Genomic DNA, 7335 nt, shown 5'->3' with positions numbered 1-7335 from the left:
TGATGTCACATTGGAGCACTGTGATATCACATTGGAGAACTGTGATGTCACAATGGAGCACTGTGATGTCACAATGTAGAACTGTGATGGCATAATCGAGTGCTGTGATGTCACAATGGAGCACTGGGATGCCATAATGGAGAACTGATGTCACAATGGAGCACTGTGATGTCACAATGGAGCACTGTGATGTCACAATAGAGCACTGTGATATCACATTGGAGAACTGTGATGTCACAATGAAGCACTATGATGTCACAATGGAGCACTGTGATGTCACATTGGAGAACTGTGACATCACATTGGAGAACTGTGATGCCACAATTGAGCACTGTGATGTCACAATGGAGCACTGTGATGGCATAATGGAGAACTGATGTCACAATGAAGCACTATGATGTCACATTGGAGAACTGTGATGTCACAATGGAGCACTGTGATGGCATAATGGAGTACTGTGATGTCACAATGGAGCACTGTGATGTCACAATGGAGAAATGTGATGGCATAATGGAGTGCTGTGATGTCACAATGGAGCACGGTGATATCACAATACAGTGTTGTGATGTCACAGTGGAGCACTTTGATGGAATAATGGAGAACTGATGTCACAATGGAGCACTGTGATGTCACAATGGAGCACGAAGATGGCAAAATGGAAAACTGTGATATCACAATGGAGCACTATGATATCACAATGGAGCACTGTGATGTCACAATGGAGCACTGTGATGGCATAATGGAGAGGTGTGATGTCACAATGGAGCACTGTAATGGCATTATGGAGTGCTATGATGTCACAATGGAGCACTAAGATGTCACATTGAAGAACTGTGATGTCACAATTGAGCACTCTGATGTCACAATGAAGCACTATGATGTCACATTGGAGCACTGTGATATCACATTGGAGAACTGTGATGTAACAATGGAGAACTGTGATGTCACAATGGAGCACTTTGATGGCATAATGGAGAACTGATGTCAAAATGGAGCACTGTGATGTCACAATGGATCACTGTGATGGCATAATGGAGAACTGATGTCACAATGGAGCACTGTGATGTCACAATGGAGCACGGTGATGGCATAATGGAGAACTGTGATATCACAATGGAGCACTATGATATCACAATGGAGTGTTGTGATGTCACAATGGAGCACTGTGATGGCATAATGGAGAACTGATGTCACAAAGAAGTGTTGTGATGTCACAATGGAGCACTGTGATGTCACAATGGCGCACTGTGATGTCACAATGGAGCACTGTCATGGCATAATGGAGAACTGATGTCACAATGGAGCACTGTGATGGCATAATGGAGAACTGATGTCACAATGGAGCCCTGTGATGTCACATTGGAGTACTGTGACATCACATTGGAGAACTGTGATGTCACAATGGAGCACTGTGATGTCACAATGGAGAACTGTGATGGCAAAATGGAGAACTGATGTCACAATGAAGCACTATGATGTCACATTGGAGCATTGTGTTATCACATTGGAGAACATGATTTCACAATGGAGAACTGTGATGTCACAATGGAGAACTGTGATGGCATAATCGAGTGCTGTGATGTCACAATGGAGCAGTGTGATGGCATAATGGAGAACTGATGTCACAATGGAGCACTGTGATGTCACAATGGAGCACTGTGATGGCATAATGGAGAACTGATGTCACAATGAAGCACTATGATGTCACATTGGAACACTGTGATGTCACAATGGAGAACTGTGATGTCGCAATGGAGAACTGTGTTGGCATAATGGAGTGCTGTGATGTCACAATGGAGCACTGTGATGCCATAATGGACAACTGATGTCACAATGGTGTACTGTGATGTCACAATGGAGCACTGTGATGGCATAATGGAGAACTGATGTCACAATGAAGCACTATGATGTCACATTGGAGCACTGTGATGTCACAATGGAGAACTGTGATGTCACAATGGAGCACTGTGATGGAATAATGGAGAACTGTGATGTCACAATGGAGCACTGTGATGGCAAAATGGAGTGCTATGATGTCACAATGGAGCACTATGATGTCACATTGAAGTACTGTGATGAAACAATGGAGCATTATGATGTCACAATGAAGCATTATGATGTCACAATTGAGCACTGTGATGGCATAATGGAGAACTGATGTCACAATGGAGCACTGTGATGGCATAATGGAGAGGTAATGTCACAATGGAGTACTGTGATGTCACATGGGAGAACTGTGATGTCACAATGGAGCACTGTGATGGCATAATGAAGAACTGTGATGTCACAATGGAGAACTATAATGCATAATGGATTGCTATGATGTCACAATGGAGCACTTTGGTGTCACATTGAAGAACTGTGATGTCACAATGCTGCACTATGATGTCACAATGAAGCACTATGATGTCACATTGGAGCACTGTGATATCACATTGGAGAACGGTGATGTCACAATGGAGAACTGTGACGGCATAATGGAGAACTGATGTCACAAGGGAGCACTGTGATGTCACATTGGAGAACTGATGTCATAATGGAGCACTGTGATGGCATAATGGAGATCTGATGTCACAACGGAGCCCTGTGATGTCACATTGAAGAACTGTGATATCACATTGGAGCACTGTGATGTCACAATGGAGCACTATGATGGCACAATGGAGCACTGTGATGTCACAATGGAGCACTGTGATGGCATAATGGAGAACTGATGTCACAATGGAGCACTGTGATGTCACAATGCAGTGTTGTGATGTCACAATGGAGCACTGTGATGGCATAATGGAGAACTGAAGTCACAATGGAGCACTGTGATGTCACAATGGAGCACGATGATGGCATAATGGAGAACTGTGATATCACAATGGAGCACTATGATATCGCAATGGAGTTTTGTGATGTCACAATGGAGCACTGTGATGGCATAATGGAGAACTGACGTCACAATGGAGCACTGTGATGTCACAATGGAGCACTGTGATGGCATAATGGAGAGGTGTGATGTCACAATGGAGCACTGTAATGGCAAAATGGAGTGCTATGATGTCACAATTCAGCACTATGATGTCACATTGAAGAACTGTGATGTCACAATGGAGCACTCTGATGTCACAATGAAGCACTATGATGTCACATTGCAGCACTGTGATATCACATAGGAGAACTGTGATGTCACAATGGAGAACAGTGATGTCACAATGGAGCACTGTGATGGCATAATAGAGTGCTGTGATGTCAATATGGAGCACTGTGATGGCATAATGGAGAACTGAGGTCAAAATGGAGCACTGTGATGTCACAATGGAGCACTGTGATGGCATAATGGAGAACTGATGTCACAATGGAGCACTGTGATGTCATAATGGGGCACGGTGATGGCATAATGGAGAAATGATGTCACAATGGAGCTCTATGATGTCACAATGAAGCACTATGATGTCACATTGGAGCACTGTGTTATCACATTGGAGAACTGTGATGTCACAATGGAGAACTGTGATGTCACAATGGAGAACTGTGATGGCATAATCGAGTGCTGTGATTTCACAATGGAGAACTGTGATGGCATAATGGAGAATTGATGTCCCAATGGAGCACTGTGATGTCACATTGGAGCACTGTGATATCACATTGGAGAACTGTGATGTCACAATGGAGCACTGTGATGTCACAATGGAGAACTGTGATGGCATAATCGAGTGCTGTGATGTCACAATGGAGCACTGTGATGGCATAATGGAGAACTGATGTCACAATGGAGCACTGTGATGTCACAATGGAGCATTTTGATGGCATAATGGAGAACTGTGATATCACAATGGAGCACTGTGATGTCACAATGAAGCACTATGATGTCACATTGGAGCACTGTGATATCACATTGGAGAACTGTGATGTCACAATGGAGCACTGTGATGTCACAATGTAGAACTGTGATGGCATAATCGAGTGCTGTGATGTCACAATGGAGCACTGGGATGCCATAATGGAGAACTGATGTCACAATGGAGCACTGTGATGTCACAATGGAGCACTGTGATGTCACAATAGAGCACTGTGATATCACATTGGAGAACTGTGATGTCACAATGAAGCACTATGATGTCACAATGGAGCACTGTGATGTCACATTGGAGAACTGTGACATCACATTGGAGAACTGTGATGCCACAATTGAGCACTGTGATGTCACAATGGAGCACTGTGATGGCATAATGGAGAACTGATGTCACAATGAAGCACTATGATGTCACATTGGAGAACTGTGATGTCACAATGGAGCACTGTGATGGCATAATGGAGTACTGTGATGTCACAATGGAGCACTGTGATGTCACAATGGAGAAATGTGATGGCATAATGGAGTGCTGTGATGTCACAATGGAGCACGGTGATATCACAATACAGTGTTGTGATGTCACAGTGGAGCACTTTGATGGAATAATGGAGAACTGATGTCACAATGGAGCACTGTGATGTCACAATGGAGCACGAAGATGGCAAAATGGAAAACTGTGATATCACAATGGAGCACTATGATATCACAATGGAGCACTGTGATGTCACAATGGAGCACTGTGATGGCATAATGGAGAGGTGTGATGTCACAATGGAGCACTGTAATGGCATTATGGAGTGCTATGATGTCACAATGGAGCACTAAGATGTCACATTGAAGAACTGTGATGTCACAATTGAGCACTCGGATGTCACAATGAAGCACTATGATGTCACATTGGAGCACTGTGATATCACATTGGAGAACTGTGATGTAACAATGGAGAACTGTGATGTCACAATGGAGCACTTTGATGGCATAATGGAGAACTGATGTCAAAATGGAGCACTGTGATGTCACAATGGATCACTGTGATGGCATAATGGAGAACTGATGTCACAATGGAGCACTGTGATGTCACAATGGAGCACGGTGATGGCATAATGGAGAACTGTGATATCACAATGGAGCACTATGATATCACAATGGAGTGTTGTGATGTCACAATGGAGCACTGTGATGGCATAATGGAGAACTGATGTCACAAAGAAGTGTTGTGATGTCACAATGGAGCACTGTGATGTCACAATGGCGCACTGTGATGTCACAATGGAGCACTGTCATGGCATAATGGAGAACTGATGTCACAATGGAGCACTGTGATGGCATAATGGAGAACTGATGTCACAATGGAGCCCTGTGATGTCACATTGGAGTACTGTGACATCACATTGGAGATCTGTGATGTCACAATGGAGCACTGTGATGTCACAATGGAGAACTGTGATGGCAAAATGGAGAACTGATGTCACAATGAAGCACTATGATGTCACATTGGAGCATTGTGTTATCACATTGGAGAACTGTGATATCACATTGGAGAACTGTGATGTCACAATGGAGCACTGTGATGTCACAATGGAGAACTGTGATGGCATAATCGAGTGCTGTGATGTCACAATGGAGCACTGTGATGGCATAATGGAGAACTGATGTCACAATGGAGCACTGTGATGTCACAATGGAGCATTTTGATGGCATAATGGAGAACTGTGATATCACAATGGAGCACTGTGATGTCACAATGAAGCACTATGATGTCACATTGGAGCAATGTGATATCAATTGGAGAACTGTGATGTCACAATGGAGCACTGTGATGTCACAATGTAGAACTGTGATGGCATAATCGAGTGCTGTGATGTCACAATGGAGCACTGGGATGCCATAATGGAGAACTGATGTCACAATGGAGCACTGTGATGTCACAATGGAGCACTGTGATGTCACAATGGAGCACTGTGATATCACATTGGAGAACTGTGATGTCACAATGAAGCACTATGATGTCACAATGGAGCACTGTGATGTCACATTGGAGAACTGTGACATCACATTGGGGAACTGTGATGCCACAATTGAGCACTGTGATGTCACAATGGAGCACTGTGATGGCATAATGGAGAACTGATGTCACAATGAAGCACTATGATGTCACGTTGGAGCACTGTGATGTCACATTGTAGAAATGTGATGTCACAATGGAGTACTGTGATGTCACAATGGAGCACTGTGATGTCACAATGGAGAAATGTGATGGCATAATGGAGTGCTGTGATGTCACAATGGAGCACGGTGATATCACAATACAGTGTTGTGATGTCACAGTGGAGCACTTTGATGGAATAATGGAGAACTGATGTCACAATGGAGCACTGTGATGGCATAATGGAAATCTGATGTCACAATGAAGCCCTGTGATGTCACATTAGAGAACTGTGATATCACATTGGAGAACTGTGATGTCACAATGGAGCACTGTGATGTCACAATGGAGAACTGTGATGACGTAATGGAGAAATGATGTCACAAAGAAGCACTATGATGTCACATTGGAGCACTGTGTTATCACATTGGAGAACTGTGATATCACAATGGAGAACTGTGATGTCACAATGGAGAACTGTGATGGCATAATCGAGTGCTGTGATGTCACAATGGAGCACTGTGATGGCATAATGGAGAACTGATGTCACAATGGAGCACTGCGATGTAACAATGGAGCACGGTGATGGCATAATGGAGAATTGATATAACAATGAAGCACTATGATGTCACATTGGAGCACTGTGATGTCACAATGGAGAACTGTGATGTCACAATGGAGAACTGTGATGGCATAATGGAGTGCTGTTATGTCACAATGGAGCACTGTGATGGCATAATGGAGAATTTATATAACAATGAAGCACTATGATGTCACATTGGAGCACTGTGATGTCACAATGGAGAACTGTGATGTCACAATGTACAACTGTGATGGCATAATGGAGTGCTGTGATGTCACAATGGAGCACTGTGATGGCATAATGGACAACTGATGTCACAGTGGAGTACTGTGATATCACAATGAAGCACTATGATGTCACAGTGGAGTACTGTGATGTCACAATGAAGCACTATGATGTCACAATGGAGCACTGTGATGTCACAATGAAGCACTGTGATGGCATAATGGATTGCTATGATGTCACAATGGAGCCCTGTGATGTCACATTGGAGAACTGTGATATCACATTGGAGAACTGTGATGGCATAATGGAGAACTGATGTCACAATGAAGCGCTATGATGTCACATTGGAGAACTGTGATGTCACATTGGTGAACTGTGATGTCACAATGGAGCACTGTGATGGCATAATGGAGAACTGTGATGTCACAATGGAGCACTGTAATGGCATAATTGAGTGCTATGATGTCACAATGGAGCAATATGGTGTCACATTGAAGAACTGTGATGTCACAATGGAGCACTATGATGTCACAATGAAGC

This window comes from Peromyscus eremicus, unplaced genomic scaffold (assembly GCF_949786415.1).
Source record: "Peromyscus eremicus unplaced genomic scaffold, PerEre_H2_v1 PerEre#2#unplaced_1287, whole genome shotgun sequence".
NCBI lineage: Eukaryota > Metazoa > Chordata > Mammalia > Rodentia > Cricetidae > Peromyscus > Peromyscus eremicus.
Note: the sequence above shows the minus strand (reverse complement) of the source record.